Here is a 19,559-nt window from a genome sequence, read left to right as displayed (position 1 = left end):
ACAGTTTGGTCCTCACAAAAATCGTATTCGAGTGCTGGGTCATAAAGTTTGCCATTTATTTTAGATGCCCCGTTATTACTGTTCACTCATCTCAACAAGAAAGGCTACATGCCAAACCACTGACCGATTTTCAGTTATGAGGGCATTTGCGTTCCGATAAATCCCTATTCACTTCTATATATTCACCCCGCGAATTAATTTAAGACGGATTTTTTGGATAATTAAATTTGTACTTTGGCAACCCAGTGCACCGGAGGGGCACACTATAAATATTCCAACAAACAGCGTCATTCGCGACACACGCGCATCAGGTACGTTATTATTCACTTTATTCCTCGTATTCATTTCCCCTTTAACACCACGTAGCTGCTGTGAACATCCTGCTGCGCATCGTACACGTGCTTCAGCAACGTTCTTGGAAATAATTTGTCAATCCTTTCGACTTCGTCGTAACCGTAAAGCAGACGACACGTGGCAACGGCACACCAACTGGGCCACAGTGCTTAATGAGTTTTGTCTGCTAGGAAGCGGCCGTGTTTCCAAAATGTCGGCGCTGACTCACAAGCTTTGTAGAGTCACCTGGCCCAGCGCAACAGGCCTTAGCACGTGTGTGTGTGGGGGGGGGGGGGGGGGGTCCTCTCAGGAGCTTCAATACCGGGAAATGAATACCATGTACGCCGTGCTGTCTGGCAAAGGCAATTCGAGGCTCGTCGATGATTTCTCAGAAATCTCATTAAAAACTTCTCAAAGGCTTCAGGAACAGGGTTTTACGAAGGACAAAAGATGCACGTGCGCCTGCACGGAGTGTCCTATAAAAGCCAGGACAGTGCCTATAGTCAACACATCCGAACCCTGCAGGTAAGCACTTCTTTGAGAGGTAACCGCTCTTTATACTTCCTATACTGGACTAGCATGGTTTTCTGTTAGCAGTGCTGTCCTATGCGTTGGCTATTATGTGCCGTAATGCACTTGAATACGCCTAATCACTTCATAACAACATCTTCCGGCGTGGTCCTATATCTACGACGTTTGTGAGATAAGACTTGTGTCTGTTGGAAATTCCCTCCCTCGAATATCTTGACTCAAAGTTGACTTTGAAAAACGAGGGCATGGTATAAAAGATATAGACTTTTCGAGACATCCATTTATCATCACAAAAGCACAACAGCCGAAAAGCGTATTTTCGGCGTCAACGCGTACGTCGAAGTTTTAGGCAGAGTTCGAGGTAGCTCGTTACTGTAACTAAGTTCCTTTTTTTTTTATCGAGGTAACTCGGTACTTTTGCGCCGTTCTAACTTTCAGAAGAACTCGTTCCTTTTTCTGGTAACTTTACCAAAGTAACTTAAGTTCCAAGTTACTTTTAACACGCTTTTCACTCACGTCCACATATTTTCTTGCTTTCTCTGCGGTTCCTTTGCGTAATTTTATGCCATAAAACGTGATATTCAATCAATGACAGTATTTTATTCAGGAAGTAAGAACCGGTGCCATTGAAATGAAGCTGAACCATTGTGCGCCCACAGGGAGTAAAATGCAAGGCGTTCGAATATACCTCTACCAGAGAAACGTCGTCATGACATTGGTAGACAAGACTGAAACCGAAACAAATCGGAAGGAGATGGCTGGGTTCCACGAACGGGCACTTGTTCGCTGCCTCCCATTGAAAGAAAAGCAGGACCGAGGGTCGCGTCCCTTTAATCCCCCCCCCCCCCCAAGACCGTGGCTTTCTGCGCGACCTTGTTCACCTCTAGCTGCGAGCGTAGCTCAATTCCACCAAATTTGTGGCACTGTTGAACACTATGACTTCATTTGTTTACAAACAGGGAGAGTTCTATTTTTGGACATAAACGAAAACGATCTAAGCGTGTTGCAGTCCCCTGCAGGCAACTCATGCTCTGACTCAACTGCTCACGCGCGCTGAAACTGCGTAATGCTGTTTTGTGTCCGAAGTAACTTGGAAGTAACTCGTTCTCGTAACTCAGTAACTGCGAGTTCCATTTCATGCTGAAGAACTTCGTTATTAACTTAGTTACATTTCGTACACGGTATAACTTGTAACGAGTTCTTTTTGACGGTTAACTTCTCAATCTATGGTTTTGGGACCCTGACCTTAGATGAGAAACGCTCAATTCAATTTTAAGTGTCGTGCAAACTACACATCGTGGTATCTGAGGAAATGCGTTTTTTTTTTCTTCCCTAGGAAAGCTTCAACAATCTCTCCGTGGACACAATGACGCCTCTACGTTTCGCTGTTGTCTTCGTCCTCCTCTTTGGTAACACTACTAGAATCTAATATGGGAGGTTCCAAAAGCTACACTTCGAAAGCCGTGGTGATTTCCAGCCGACATTTCTTCTACTAACCCGTAGAAGATGTCCTACGCCTAGTAGAAGAACAGAGAGTGTTGGAAACATCGGCGGCTTCCGAACTTGGACGTTTGTCTCCATCTTTTAGCCTTAGCGGAGTGCTTCAGGATAATTCAGCTTTATTTGGGTTGACAATAATGGTGAACCGACTGAAAAACGCCGTTATACACTCTCCCTAACCTTTCCTGTTTTACCTTGGACATATCCCCCGCCGTAAGACAGCAGAAAGTTTTCTTCACGAAGGCTTTCCCTGTCATTCGGTAGCACGTTTAGAAACATGAGATTGTCACGTAAACAGGTGCTCAGGACACGTAACAAGCTGTCGAAAGCTCTATAGCGAGTGGCGCAACCGCTCACCTGGTGGGCAGCCCGTGGGCTCCAAGTTGCAGGGAACTTGAGAGTGTGAAAAACTTAATATTTACTTTTCTTTCTAAGGTGTATTTGTCGCGAGTGAAGCTGCACCGGAAGGGCACGAGCTTGAACGTAAGCGCTTTTGATAGCGATGTTACCATAGACGTCATTGTGACGACTATTTCGTGTTCCTTTGCAGGTCGTGACGGTGACCCTAACATCTGCGTTTGTCTCGAGGGTATTACGTGCCCTAACGGCCATTGCACCTCGCTGAGCAAGTGCAAGAAATGCTCCGTGATCGTGGGATAAACATCGCTGACCGACAGCCCCGAAAGGATCAATTCGCACGTATTAAGTAACGGACCCTGGTATTTTCTTCTCTCAACACGATCCTAGGTGGCGGGAACACTTGAGGGCAATAAATGGTATAAGCAGCAGACATTGCGTACGTTTCATGGTATAGAAGTGCAAGGGTGTAGCCGAGCTGGTACATTGAAAAAGGACGATAAAACCTGAGACAAGGAACATGGAATAGAAACAGAAACATAGGAAACAACAACGTAGGAACAGAAAGGAACGTGTCGTGTAGCTATTTTCTCTTCCTTGTCTCAGGTTTTATCGTCGTTTTATTGCGTACGTTTGTCTTTCGATTTTCTGTTTCTAGATTTTCATCGAATCCCGTGCGCCCGTACAATTACTCGCCGTGTAGCAATAACAACGCGTTACGTACCCTGTGCAGACTGAAAACACAACTTTACTGCATAACACACTCGCCATCAACCACTGAGCCGAATGATGGATTTATCGGCTCACAAGTGAGGAATGAGTTGAGCCTTTCTCTAGGAATCAAGATTGCCACGAAAAGTCACGCGCAAGTCTCGAAAAAGAACAAATCTGGAAAGAGGAGGATATCATATTCTGAACAACGGTGATCCTGAGCGCCCTAAGCGATGATGTTATGTCCCGAAAGTGTACCGTGTCCAGATACCTTATGGACATTTTATCACCTCCGGATATACGTATAGAGGCTTGTGAAAAATTACAATCTTCTCAGTTATTGATTTTTCCTTTTTTTCTGTTTTTTTCTATATTTCCTATACACCAAGATGGCGGCGCCGTTATACCACCTGACGTCATTTCTTTGTAAACACGGAAAGGCCTATCGTTATCTCGTCTGCGCATTATGCAATGCGAAAACAAAGGTTTATTAAAGCTTTTGGGTGGTGAAGATTTAAGAGTTTATAGAAGATGGCGGTTGAAGTTCAGTAGACGGGCTTTTCTAATTAGCCGGAGTGTTCAAAAGCGAAATAATGTACTGAAGTGAGAGAAGAAAAAACAAGAATGTGTGGTATAGAATTTTTTTTTTTTTATATGCATCCGAACAACCCCATCTGATGCACTTCTACCGCTGGAGAAACACGGGAGTGATGCCTAGCGGATTCGAAACTTATCATTTTGCGAAAGGTAGGGTCGGAAATGAGCTAAATCACCTCACTTTAGTGAGGTTAGGTTAAGTTAGGTTCTACAGATTGGGGGCTCTGGGGGGGGGGCGCCGTCCCCCCCACCCCACCCCCCCAGGCACGCTCTAGGCGGTGCGAGCGTCGATACTGTGCCTCGGGTTAGGTCAGAAGGTCCTCAGCCAAGATATGGCGGATTGCCTGGAAGAAACGAGCGATAAAATTTAATTTTTGTATGTTTGGTACGTTATACGACGTTGATTTTTGTTTGATTTCATCCGTAATTTTCTCATCTTTCTGGTAAAATCATCTGTTATTTGATGTCTACTTCCGTTTGTTTAAAAAAGCCATAAGCCAGTCTACGGAACTACATCCAAGATGGCTGCTCGTCGACGCCGCTTTGGTGCCTTACCTGCCGTGCCGTCACCTCGTAGGGCCCCGTCGTCTCCACAGGTACCAACTTGCCATAGAAGACTATTTTAGAGGAAATCCCACGTGACCTGACGTGGCTACCTTTCCTTTTTACTTCTTTGAATGTGTCGCCAATAACGTAGAATGACGTGGAGCGCGTTCTTCTCGCACTACTTCCCTCCTTTCGGTTCTGCTTCTCGACATTTTTTTTTTAATTCCGTGTTAGCGCCGCGGAGCAACTGTGGCTATGAGCGGCGTATAGACGTGGACAGACGGAGAGAGGACAGCAGGAAGGAGTGGGAGGGGGACAAGGGTTAGTGTGCGTCCATGGCCGACTTCAGGGGTAACTGTGCCGACATTCGTCTGGAAAGCCTTCCGAAAAATCCAGGGAAAAGCCTCCGAGAGCACAGTCGGTGGTGATTCGGACCCACTACCTCTCAGTCTTGAGCACGACCTTAGCTGCCACCATGTCGTCTTTTTTACAGCGACACAGAGGAAGAAAGAGGAAAAGAAAGAACAGCCACAATACAAGCTGTGCAGCGAATAAGTATACTAACCGCTTTTATCTTCCCCGTTGAATGGCTTTTATTGTTCGTTAACATTAACGTTAATTATTTCCACAAATCAGGAAAGAAAATGACAACGCTTGATCGGCTATAATCCGTCGCGACGACGCTTCCGTATTTTGGGGCGCGCGGAACCCGGCGGGGCCATTATTTCCGCCCATGCAAGCAGGGACCATTTTTTCCCGTAGATCAGGTCCACCGAATTGGTGGCGCTGTCGAACACTATGACGTCACTTGTTTACAAACAGGGTGAGGTCTATAGGAGGCAGCGAACAAGTGCGCATTCGTGGAACCCAACTCTCCCCTTGCGATATGTTTCGGTTTAAGTCTGTCTACCAACGCCATGATGACGTTTCTCGGGTAGAAGTTTATTACGATAGATAAAAATAAACGTCCTCAAAATTTTTAGGCTTGCGCCACAATACCTTCCCCAAATTTTTTTTCGTTTGATTTAGAAACACCTCCTGCTAATCTTCTTCCAACATTAAACAAACTGGCCTCAAAGGTGTGCCACAACAAAAATGGCTTCCGCCAGATCGCCGAGACCGGCAAGTTCTCGCAGGCTATTAACGACAGTAATGGCATGTTTTCTCGGCACCATCTCACACTGTACAAGCACTGTTCGAAAATACTTGTGTGAAAATATTGTGGTGTCGGAGCCGCTCGCTTTTTCTGACCATTTTTACCTGTACCACGAAGCCTACAGTCGCGGCTACACGCCTGGTCACCGATGCAAGTGTCACTCGTTGAAAGTGACACCAAATCAGTCCGTCTAACGGGGGTATAAAATGGACGACTCCCCATCAAAGTAACCTCCTTTCGTTACACGTCTCTCTGTTGCTTACACAGGGGTGCCTTCCAATTTTGGCGGCGCTCCGAACCATGTCCTTGAGCGCCACATATGGCCGAAAGCGCACAACTCGATCGCGTACCCGCGCAAACCGATTAGTTTCGGAATTATGTTGCGTCTGTACTGCGGGTTTCTGGAAATAAAATCCCCGAGTAAATGTTTCAGGACTCGAGCTTACGGGAAGGAGAGGCGCTAATAATTAGACACGTCTACGGATTAGAAGAAGAAATTGACGGCGACGTCACGCTAATTACACGGGGTAATACATCTCGGAAGTGAAAGACAGCGTCAACGTTCTTTGAACAGCACCATTTGATCAAATCATTTACATAAAAATGGACGTGATCGGTAAAAAAAAAAAACAAAAAAAAAACGCTTTCGTAAGCCGTCAATCCGTATTCCGTTAGAGTTGTGGAAACGTCAGTTCCCACAACCCCGAGGCGTCAGCCCGTCCGTTCCGCGCGCGAAGGAACAAGCAGCACCACAACGAAATCAATGCAACATACGGTTTATTCACATTCCAACAAAGCTTCTCGTTCGGCAGCAGGCAATACCAAAAAGGTTTCCACAACTGGCGCCCAACGTGGGGCACGAACCCCGGACCGTTAGGCTTTTAACCTAACGGTCCGGGGTGCGTGCCCCACGTTGGGCGCCAGTTGTGGAAACCTCCGTTCCCAAAGAGTGTACTGCACGTGCATTGCACGCGCAAATGCAAACGCCTCCGGCGCTTCGGACTTTCGACTCAGTCCGCAGCATGGGCGGTCCCAGGATTTTTTCCGATCGAGTCCGCGAATTCTCGAATCCTGGACGGGGATTCGAGATTCTCGAATCCCAGTGCCCAAAGCGGCGAATCGAATGTTTCGAATCCACCAACCACGTTTGTTTCTTTTTCAAATTGGCGCCTCCGGTGCCCGCCGAAAGCCTCATTGACCAACGGGTGTTTTCTTGTTTGTTTGTTTACGTTGCTCTAGACTGAAAGAGTTCAAGCAGTAGCTCCTACGCTACGACTTTAAAAGTAACCTGGTTTTGTTTTTGATAGTTGCTTTGATGGAAATAATTCATACGCGAGAACTTATGTATTTCCCGTAGTCGTTCAACAACATGTTAAATAAGTTACGTTTAAGAATTATACGGGTATATTTTCTCCTGTAACTACACTACTTAATTTGTTTGTCATTAAAGAAAGGATTCGAAAGATTCGAGATTCGTGGATTCGCAGAACCTTCCTTGGATTCGGATTCCTAAAATTCGTCCCACCTCGAACTTTTCCAGGGGGAGCAAAGCCTTTTTCTTTTCCTGGAAATGGCCGCTGCGGATTGAGCGGGTGTTCAGAGGTTCGGATTATGACGTCAGAGAATAATCATGACGACCAATATGCCTAAAGAGCCACAATTTTCACAAGTGACCTTGGAGTTCCCAGAGGGGACACACCCCCTTACCCCCCTCTAGGCACGCCCATGGCCCATATGGCGTGAAGCATCACTCAGCACACGCTATAAGTTTAACAAGTTCATATGCGACAGCACACAGATATGTGGCAGCTTGCTGCGTGAATGAATGAATTACACAACAACATAGCGTTCCGATCTCTAGAGTCGTACCCATAATCCCAACTACCCCGCTTTGCCCCCCTTGTGTCATACCCATAATTCCTGAATCGTTACCTTACAGCAACACAAACAACGTGTTTGAGTACGTGAAAAAAGTCACAACAGGTCGTGCACCAGCAAACCACGGCAATCGGGTAAAATGAACCGGAAAACCCAAGCGGGATATGCTGCTGTCACCCGCCCGTCTCACCTGGCTTTCTCGTGTGATTTCCCGGGGAAACGGTACGACTTTACTGCACGAATCCGATCCATCGTGTTCTTCAAGCTGTTAAAACAACTGCTTACAATACAACAGTATGAACCTCTACCCGAGAAACGTCATCATGACGTTGGTAGACAGACTGAAACAAAAACAAATCTGAAGGGGAGGGCTGAGTTCTACGAATGGACACTTGTTCGCTGCCTCCTATTAAAGAAAAGTAGGACCGAAGGTCGCATCTCTTTCAGGGACCATCGTAATCCCATCAAGACCGTGAGTAGTAATAAGGGGTGCCGAGGCTACATGGGAGCGAAACTACAGGATCCCTGCCCCTGAGCCCTGCGCGTATTTTTCCCTGCGCGGCGCGTGTGCGGAGGGTTGTCCGCGCGCTTATCGGCGGGGGAGGGCTGCGCGTGCGCTCATCGTAGCGTATTTTTCAGCCTGGGCAGACTTCTTGGGCCATACGTGGGCCGACTTCACATATTTTTCCGATACAACAGGTGAGCGGTTTACATGCAGAGACATGCAAAGAAGGGTCATACACAAAAAGTACAAGTGAAAATATATTTATTAATGCCAATTGTAATGCCAATCAAGTTGAGATATATTTATTAAAGCCAATAGTGCTGGGAATTGTGCCAATTGTGATGCCAATCAGGTGAAGGAGAAAAACCCAGCCAAAAAACCTTCACCACCTGTAACAGGGCGGCACTCGGATGGAGGGCTGCTGTGGTGGGCGGAGCGTGACCGGAGGGCTGCGTGCGCGCTTACCCTTCAGCCTGGGCCGCCGACTTTCGTCATTTTTCAGCCTGAGCCGACTTGAATCGGAATTTTTTTTCAGCTACAACAGGTGTGCAGTAGGCTGTTTAGATGCAAAGGATAGCCATACACAAAAGTACAAGTGAAAATATATTTATTAAAGTCATTAGTGCAAATGGGAAAAACTTAGCCAAAAATCTGAAGTAGAAGGAACACAATACACGTAACAAAGAATATGCTTATTAAAGGTATGATACAATAGCATTGAATAGGTATCACAGATCAAACACAATATTTTTTATTAACTGTTTTCAATGAATCAGAATGCAGTAGCACATTTAAAATATTCTTAATCAATATGATTACAATCAAAATTACAAGTTTTATTATAAAAAGTCTGAGATGTGAGAACGTGATAGATGTAAGTAATTTGGAGCACGATAGCTAAGTTTAATATTCCAATATGACACAAATTTAATTAATCAATTTCTAATGAAGTGAATAGTGCAGACATAGGGCAATAATTCGAATCAACACATAGCATTAATATAGAACCAATCATCCAACATGTAGGGAAATAATAGCTAAATACCACTACATTGATTAATCAAAACAACATAGTAATCTATCATTCAGAAAATCAGAAGAAAAAATCAAACTAATCAGAAAATAGACATGCTAAAAATGAACTTCACAACATAGCACGCTCCTAGCCAACAACCAGATCTGATGATATCTACCCTGATTTGTTGAAGACGGCTGCCAATAGATGTATGGAAGACCACGGAACACGAACGACAAGAACGACACGAACACAAGAGGAAATAAAATCTATACCACCACAAAGAAGATATTCCTAATCAAAACAACACAGTAATCTAGCATTCAGAAAATCAGAAGTAAAAAATCAAACTCATCAGAAAATAGACATGTTAAAAATGAACTTCACCACATAGCACGCTCCTAGCCAACAACCAGAACACGAACGACAAGAACACAAGAGGAAATAAAATCTACTATACCACTACAAAGAAGATATTCTTAATCAATATGATGACAATCAAATTACAAATTGTATTATAAAAGTCTGAGACGTGAGAACCATCATTGCAATAGCGTGAATATCTGTCATAACATTTCGAGCGCAATAGGGAATCTCAATTTCATATTCCAACATTACTCAACTTTTAATTAATCCATTTCTTATTAAGTGAACAGCATAGACGTGAGGAAATAACGAGAAACAACACAATCAACAGCTACAATTAAGCGCACCATCCAACACATAGAGAAATAATAGCTAATCAATCTATCAAAAGGCGAAATAGCACCGACTTAACGCTGAAGAACAGAGGAACACGCGGCGACACGTAAACAACAACAGAGGAAAATAATCTATCATTGAACCATCATAAAATCGACCAATATACAATTTTCATTCTAACAAACACTACGAACCTTGATGGAGGTATCCAAGATGTAGAAAATATGCACTGTTTTCACTCTTTTCCTCAAAGCCAGGAGACTTTATGTCTCTATCTATGTGACCATAGCACAGCGCATGCTTTATCACTCAAAGGGTTAGGGGCTATATTACTTCGTCCAGCAAATGGGGCGCTCTAGAGGTCAGATAAGAGAGTTCAAAGGCGATATATTTTATTGTGCAGCGCAAATAGATGTCGATATCACTCGCGGGGATCACTATCTTTTCCTATCCTTTCCTTGAAACGGAAATCTTTCGTCAAAGTGGTTGACAAGTCGACTAAGTTTGTAGAGATGCGATATTGTTATTGAACATGTAGAGAAAGTCCAAATTATTAATTGGTAGCAACGATACTCAATCAAAAACGAGAAACAAATTTAATTACATAAATTTTTGTAATATCTTGCAACAGAAATTTCTAATGAACCACACAGAAATATCAAATGTGAAATGCAACTCAGAGTTATGAGGCATTCCCATCTTAGAGGTACTTACTTATGTCAATCGAGTGAACAATTGAAACAAATACAAGACAATAATTATTTCAGGCAGTAAGTTCACAACTCATAGAATATCAGTCGAGTGAATACTTGAAACAAAATCAAAACAATAATTCTCATGACAGGTGGTGATTATGGCATTCTAAATCAGATAATAAAATTTTAATCAAGAAAATAAACATAGATATGCTTTTAATTAAGTGTAGACGTGCACTTGAAAACAGAAGAGACAATTGCTCTACTTTGAAAAGATGGACAGATTTTGTACTCGATACCATAAGTCATGGGAAGATGTGATAAAAAATTGCTTCGAAAAGGATGAGCCGCGAAACGATTTCATTATCGCTGCATCTCAATACGTCCTAGACATGCTCGTATTCGGAGAAATGGTACAAACTACAGAACTGAAGGTGCAAGAATTTATATGCCGAATCTACAATACTTATAAAAATATCTGCACATCAACGTCGGAAGGGCCACTGGGATTAATGGCGGAGTTTTTGAGGTTTGCCAACGAAGAATTGAAATACACTAGACCAGATATAATTGTAATCATTGCAATGGGCATTGCGTTCATCAAGAAAGCAGTCGGATCAAATTATCATATACAAGCGGTCTATATCGCACGATTCATTACGGATTTGTTGAAATTACACATATCTGAGATGGAAAGTACATAAAATCTTATCACGTGATATGTTCCACTACCACGGCAACGCAATTATTTTCTTCTACCAGTCTCTGCAACGATGTCGAATCAACAGAAGTTCAATATTGTCGTGCAAGGTCTGATGTATTATCACCTGTTGAAACTCAACAAACATATAAATTGCGGTGGACCACCGGACGATTTTCATCTAATACTCTCTTGTACGCCATTCAAGAATCTTCATACAAAGAAAGGAAACATCAATAAGAGACTGTGCAAGTTCATCGCGACAAAGTGCAAGTTGTTCAAGCAATACAAACACGGCGACAACATAGCGCCTGCGTTAATCAACACTGGATTCAAGCGCCCAATAATCAGAATAAACTATTTAATGTCTTCGGAATTCATCAATGAAGACAACAAACGAAAACTTCAGAGTTTGAAATAGAACTGTAATTTATCGAAATAAACAACTGTATAACTGAAACAATAAATGTAATCTTTGTCATCATTATAATGAATTCTTCGCATCACAATGAAAAACACTTTACATTTAGCATGGCTAGACTGAGAACAATGATCGCTAAGGAAACGAATATTCCACAATTTGTGTAAGAATTCTCATATGGAATGAGACCTAACCACCAAATAGGTTTTACTCAACTACACTCTGTACAAGTTCAACACCCGAAGGATAGAATTGCCCGAGAAGGATCGATCATTGAAATTTAGAGACATGATACATCAGTCTATGATTACAAAAAGGATCACTAATCTCATGTGAAAACTTATCATATTTCATGAATTAAATTCCACAGTGCATGTATATTTCTCAATCAGTTGCACTAGCCCAGACATAGTAAAAGAAGAAGAAAAGGCGACTTTGACAAGCAACCCGATTGGAGTGCGGAACAAATAAATAAATATTTTTCTCAACACAATTGTCCGTTTGTATGACTGGACAGCAAAAATGAGCCGTCCAAGATAGGGCAAAACGGGAAATAAGGCAAGATAACTGATTGCGGCGGGATAAGTCAAAGCGTTCGCGACACAGTGTCCTCGACTTTTACAATCGCATTCGGGTTCAGTGCCTGGGAGATAATACGAAGCCTTCGCGAAAAGCGAATCTATTATCAGATGCCACAATGCAAACGAAAGATTTTACGAGCATGACGTGCAGGCCACGTCTACATTTCTAATCACATAGTCTTCGTAACACATGGCACACAAACGTATATGAAATAATATCCAAGTGGCAATCAGATTTTGGGAGAAGCGGATCACACAACCGCCATCAGAAGTGCTTAACCAATATACAATGAAGATGAATGTTATGCATAAACACAATGGAAGATATGTTATATTAATTATAATAACCAGATCAGCGCAGGTCACACGTAAACGTAGATCCAATTCACAAAATATACTTGAGATTTCCCGTAACCATACAGAAAAACTATCAAATTATTTTAGTGTCATAGCCTCCGGGCACTACAAATGGAAAGGCCATACTTTAATATTATAAGTCTTTAGCTCATAACGTTGTAAAACGCAAATTTCACACTAAAGATAATTTTCTTCTTTAAATTTTCAAGTCAAAACTGCACGCTATTTCTTGCATTTTTCTAAAGATATAGATTAAAAAGTTGTGCATATACTCACACATACTATACAAGATATTTGATTGTGGATTAATTGCTAAAATTTATCGATTCACATTCAGGAGAAGTGGTGACTACCACACATCAGTAAGAGTTTAATTAAAATTTGAACAGGTGTTACGATCTATGATCAGTGTTGTAGAATGTGTAATTTCACAATACGCAAGCTTTACCTCGCACACTTTGACGAGCACTCTTTCACGATGACAGAGAATTTAATCAAATGGATTGATATTTTCTATATACACTATAACATAATGCGAATTCTTTATGTCGTGGATATTAAAAGTTACGAATATTTTCCGAACGAAATTTACTTAAAACTCGAAGAAAGGGTCACCCGCGTCGACGAACCCGTTTCCGGAAAAAGCAACACGCTCGCGTGCGGTACCGCGTTAACGCGTCGGGCGCAGAATCGCGTTCGGTTTCAGGTACGGCATTGGGGAAACGCGGCCCGGCGTGTTGCGATATAGAGTATCGTTGCTACCAATTAATAATTTGGACTTTCTCTACATGTTCAATAACAATATCGCATCTCTACAAACTTAGTCGTCTTGTCAACCACTTTGACGAAAGATTTCCGTTTCAAGGAAAGGATACGAAAAGATAGTGATCCCCGCGAGTGATATCGACATCTATTTGCGCTGCACAATAAAATATATCGCCTTTGAACTCTCTTATCTGACCTCTAGAGCGCCCCGTTTGCTGGACGAAGTAATATAGCCCCTAACCCTTTGAGTGATAAAGCATGCGCTGTGCTATGGTCACATAGATAGAGACATAAAGTCTCCTGGCTTTGAGGAAAAGAGTGAAAACAGTGCATATTTTCTACATCTTGGATACCTCCATCAAGGTTCGTAGTGTTTGTTAGAATGAAAATTGTATATTGGTCGATTTTATGATGGTTCAATGATAGATTATTTTCCTCTGTTGTTGTTTACGTGTCGCCGCGTGTTCCTCTGTTCTTCAGCATTAAGTCCGTGCTATTTCGCCTTTTGATAGATTGATTAGCTATTATTTCTCTATGTGTTGGATGGTGCGCTTAATTGTAGCTGTTGATTGTGTTGTTTCTCGTTATTTCCTTACGTCTATGCTGTTCACTTAATAAGAAATAGATTAATTAAAAGTTGAGTAATGTTGGAATATGAAATTGAGATTCCCTATTGCGCTCGAAATGTTATGACAGATATTCACGCTATTGCAATGATGGTTCTCACGTCTCAGACTTTTATAATACAATTTGTAATTTGACTGTCATCATATTGAAAGAATATCTTCTTTGTAGTGGTATAGTAGATTTTATTTCCTCTTGTGTTCTTGTCGTTCGTGTTCTGGTTGTTGGCTAGGAGCGTGCTATGTGGTGAAGTTCATTTTTAACATGTCTATTTTCTGATGAGTTTGATTTTTTTCTTCTGATTTTCTGAATGATAGATTACTGTGTTGTTTTGATTAGGAATATCTTCTTTGTAGTGGTATAGATTTTATTTCCTCTTGTGTTCGTGTCGTTCTTGTCGTTCGTGTTCCGTGGTCTTCCATACATCTATTGGCAGCCGTCTTCAACAAATCAGGGTAGATATCATCAGATCTGGTTGTTGGCTAGGAGCATGCTATGTTGTGAAGTTCATTTTTAACATGTCTATTTTCTGATGAGTTTGATTTTTTCTTCTGATTTTCTGAATGATAGATTACTATGTTGTTTTGATTAATCAATGTAGTGGTATAGATTTTATTTCCTCTTGTGTTCGTGTCCCATAGTCTTCCATGGTCTGTGCTGTTCACATTTAATTAAATACAACTATCAGAACTTCCCACTATTGCATTGATGGTTCTCAAGTATTGCGATATATATATATATATATATATATATATATTTATATATATATAATATATATTATATATATATAATATATATTATATATATATATATATATAAGTATTAGACTTTTTATAATACAACTTGTAATTTGTTTATAATCATATTGATTAAGAATATCTTCTTTGATTAAATGTTGTGACTGTTTCTCGTTTTGATAAGGTGTAGCTATTATTTCCCTACATGTTGGATGATTGGTTCTATATTAATGCTATGTGTTGATTCCAATTATTGCCCTATGTCTGCGCTATTCACTTCAATAGAAATTGATTAATTAAATTTGTGTCATATTGGAATATTAAACTTAGCTATCGTGCTCCAAATTACTTACATCTATCACGTTCTCACATCTCAGACCTTTTATAATAAAACTTGTAATTTTGATTGTAATCATATTGATTAAGAATATTTTAAATGTGCTACTGCATTCTGATTCATTGAAAACTTGTGTGATTACAGTTAATAAAAAATATTTTGTTTGATCTGTGATACCTATTCAATGCTATTGTATCATACCTTTAATAAGCATATTCTTTGTTACGTGTATTGTGTTCCTTCTACTTCAGATTTTTGGCTAAGTTTTTCCCATTTGCACTAATGACTTTAATAAATATATTTTCACTTGTACTTTTGTGTATGGCTATCCTTTGCATCTAAACAGCCTACTGCACACCTGTTGTAGCTGAAAAAAAAAAAATTGCGATTCAAGTCGGCTCAGGCTGAAAAATGACGAAAGTCGGCGGCCCAGGCTGAAGGGTAAGCGCGCACGCAGCCCTCCGGTCACGCTCCGCCCACCACAGCAGCCCTCCACTCGAGCGCCGCCCGCCGGTCGCGGGAAGGAAGTCGGCCCAAGTAGAAAAATGGTGAAAGAAGTCAGCCCAGGCTGAAGGGTAAGCGCGCACGCAGCCCTCTGGTCACGCTCCGCCCACCACAGCAGCCCTCCATCCGAGCGCCGCCCTGTTACAGGTGGTGAAGGTTTTTCGGCTGGGTTTTTCTCCTTCACCTGATTGGCATCACAATTGGCACAATTCCCAGCACTATTGGCTTTAATAAATATACCTCAACTTGATTGGCATTACAATTGGCATTAATAAATATATTTTCACTTGTACTTTTTGTGTATGACCCTTCTTTGCATGTCTCTGCATGTAAACCGCTCACCTGTTGTATTGGAAAAATATGTGAAGTCGGCCCACGTATGGCCAAAGAAGTCTGCCCAGGCTGAAAGATACGCTACGATGAGCGCACGCGCAGCCCTCCCCCGCCGATAAGCGCGCGGACAACCCTCCGCACACGCGCCGCGCAGGGAAAAATACGCGCAGGGCTCAGGGGCAGGGGTCCTGTAGTTTCGCCCCCATGTAGCCTCGGCACCCCCTATTACTACTACCGTGGTTTTCGGACGCGACTTTGTTCACCTCTAGCTTCGAGCGTAGTTCAACTCTACCAAATTCGTGGCGCTGTCGAACACTATGACGTCATTTGTTTACAAACAGGGAGAGGTCTATTGTGTACCCGACATTCTTTTTCTTTCATAGAGATGCCATTGCAGTACAGCAGACCCGGGCGAAATACGATGACAATAGGCGAGTTCAGAAAATCCGAGTGCTCTTTGCGCGCATTGCATGATTTGCATCCGGGGCGCTTGCTGAGAGGGGGAACCAAGAATAATCCTTCACATTTCGCTTTCGCTGACCTTGGCACGTCGTGGACAATGGACCGGTACGGTAGAAACCGGAACAGTTTGGAGGCCACCCGTTTCTTTCGTATTAGTAAATTCTCACAGTTCAAAGCGAAACTAAGTACTCTGGGATTTTCTGAACTCGTCTACTGATGTTCTGTGGCTGGAACATGTAGAAAGGACAAATACGTACAAAGTCTCAAGTGCCTCATGTGGGTTCGAGTCCTACAGCTGGTTAACCTTTTCAGTCACTTCCTTCTTTCATCGCGAAATACGACACACACGATCCACTAGTACGGCAGCTGCACAACAGGGGCTTGATCGGCGCTGAGGTCACCGAGCGAAACTTTAGTGGAACAGGCCTATAGGCGAAAGCGTACTGGGCGAACGCAATGCATTCTGGACAGGTCCTGGTCAGACGTCACAGCGAACGGCAACGCACACATGACCTTAAAGGGACACTCCGGAGCAATCCGAAACTATTATAATGACTGTGTAAATAAGCTCGATACATTGTCTCGAAGTGTGTGTGTGGGGGGGGGAGGGATATGTTTATTAAGAAAAAGAAAGGAAAGGTCGTTACGAAGTGATAAATAAAGTTGGTTTGGCAATCGGTAGTTGCCAAAAGAGCTGCGAAGCTCAAAACGAAACCGAAACTTCTGAAGGTTTCCTCTCCTACCTCCTGTACCCTGCGTGACGTCACCGGTTGTCTCTTGCGGGCCACCGGCAGTGTTTCGTGCGCGCGCTTTATAACTTCTTCATGCCACATGGATGACCAGTCATATGCTTCCTCGATTTCGTTCTAAAATATTCGCCAGCTGTAACAGCAATGCATACAGAAAGCCGTACACGAGGAATACCATTGTTGCTGGATTACTTTTCCGCATAGGAGCGCCTAACCACTCAAAGGAAATATTCCTTTTCTCGTTATCTGCGCCACTTGGGGATGAGAAATTGTACTCATTGAAATATCATAGGGCACGGACTGATCTCGCACTGTTACCTCAACACGTTTCTGGTGCAGAGTCTCCCTTTAAAGGATGTGGGAGCCTATTTCCCGCCTATTCCCGCTCCCGGGCCCCACGTTGGGCGCCAATTGTGGAAGCCTATTCCCACTCTCCGGGGCAAAGCCCGTCCGTTCGACCACCGTGGAAGGCGAGACACAGAGACAATGTCAAGATACGAAAAGAAGATCGATATTTAGTTACTCACATTATGTATGGCCTACACTGAGAACGTTTCCCAAGCTCCGCGAAGTTCCGAGCACTGTCTCCGAGATCAGCCGCTCCAGGCTCTGTCCGCACTCACGGTTTTTGATGTGTCCTAGCCAAGGTCCCACCCACAGTGCGTGAGGCTAATATCTGACCTAAACACGGGTTTTACCTGGTGTCACCTATGTGTGGCAGCCGAATTCACCACAGGCAGCACAGAGGGTCATAAAAAAAAAAATCTAAGTTAAGACGTCTGATGAAAGTGTGTGTGAAAGGATTGGATGTGTGCAATTTGCTTCCCAGAAAAAAACTGACAAACATGGCTCCGCGCGTTCACCATTAACTCGCCAATCCAGGTATAACGAGGATGTGAAGGTATGATGCCGCGTCACCGATGACGTCATAAGGAGAACTCGTTCTGATTCGCCGGTCAGTGGGGGTCAGCGCCTTGTCCCTTTGCCGCCGTAAACCAGTTAGACTAAGAAGAAATGGCTAGGTTACCATGTTGAGGAAGAAGCACTGTGCAGTTTACGCTGGTAACGCATATGCTCACCACTTAGCTTTATGGCGACGGGAATCCGTTGGCAAGTGCAAAAACGACATGTAAACAAAGTCGCACGACATCAAAATGATGTTTACTACGACGTATGATAAGGACAAGATGGCGGTTATGTGGAAAGCACCCGCCTGAGTACAGAGGCCTCTGTAGCCTGAGGGGTGTTACAAAAAATGGCGGGTTTATTTTATCCCCATGGTTGCCTACCTCGTTTAATATGGATTTCTATCATGGTTGGTGGACCACCTCAAGTGATTTACGTAAAGTGATAAAAAAGTCTAAGTGGACGACGTACTTGACGGAGGACTGAGGAGAGGAACATTCGGAAATTACCTTCTGGAAACTTTCCCCACCATTTAGGAAGGCTGTAGACGATTTTTAATTGAGTAAAATTTATTGTTTCAGTCGAACTTTGACGATTGCAAAGCCAACCTCACTTCTTTTTTTTTACAGAAATATGAAGTCCTCCTCGGATAACTGCAGGCCCAACAAGAAAATCTGCACAGTATAGCATCGCAAAAAATTCGTAAAAGTTCTGCTTTAGGCCCGCCTACTTGACTGCACGTGCGCACACACACAAAAAAAAGTCCCTCAATTTAAAATTCTCCAAAGCCTTCCTAAAAGGCAGCAAAATGTTCACAGAAGGTGACTGCTGGAAGTCCCACAATCCTCCAACACAACAAAGTTTTTATCGATTTGGTAGTGAGTGACCCCGAATTATTTTTTAAAATCTACGTGATAAAAATGTGAAACCTGCGTGACAGTTGCCATGAAGGGTTTTGCTCTCAAACAGGGAGCTTGTACGAAGTACCTCATTTGGTTAGGCCAATGATCTCTTAACCGAACTCAAAATTTTGCAAAGCAAGGGTAAAAGTACTTTTTCTTTTTGCTTTAATTACAAAGTCAGTGGCCACCAAATGCTATATCGATCGTAATTTAAAGTTTAAACTATTCCCCAATTATTTGTCACCTAAAAGACTCCCCATTTCCTCATATGGAGCAAAGACAACACAAAGAGAGAATGAGGACGACACTACGCCAATATGGCAGATGGCAGTTGGTACATCCCTACTAGCCATAAGGCGCAAAGGTATTGGCTTCGTGTCATCCTCATTCCCTCTTGGTGTTGTCACTGCGGCATATGCATAGTTGTGATGTACCAACTACCCCGATTCTCCACACAGATTAACCATCTCTGAAAGTACACTTTCGGATCTCACAGTGCCAGACTACAGGCGTGGCCCAAGGACAACCCCGCTGCACATGGAAACAGTGTGAGACAAACCCAAAAATACGTCAAGGGCGTGCGCCGGGTAGGGTTGCCACCTTTCGTAGTGAAAAATACCGGCCGAGGAAGAGGAAGTGAAATAGAGGGAAAGGA

General features: G+C 42.9%; 1 long non-coding RNA gene across 1 annotated transcript; it reads left to right on the top strand.

Moving 5' to 3' along the window:
- The first annotated feature begins 835 nt into the window (after positions 1-835).
- On the top strand, positions 836-3,152 carry LOC135373425 (uncharacterized). The gene is made up of 4 exons (XR_010416461.1): positions 836-858; positions 2,201-2,273; positions 2,800-2,847; positions 2,915-3,152. It is a non-coding gene; the product is annotated as an uncharacterized LOC135373425 (long non-coding RNA).
- Positions 3,153-19,559: the final 16,407 nt, after the last annotated feature.

Source organism: Ornithodoros turicata, chromosome 1 (assembly GCF_037126465.1).
Source record: "Ornithodoros turicata isolate Travis chromosome 1, ASM3712646v1, whole genome shotgun sequence".
NCBI lineage: Eukaryota > Metazoa > Arthropoda > Arachnida > Ixodida > Argasidae > Ornithodoros > Ornithodoros turicata.
This window is presented reverse-complemented; position numbering and strand designations above follow the sequence as displayed.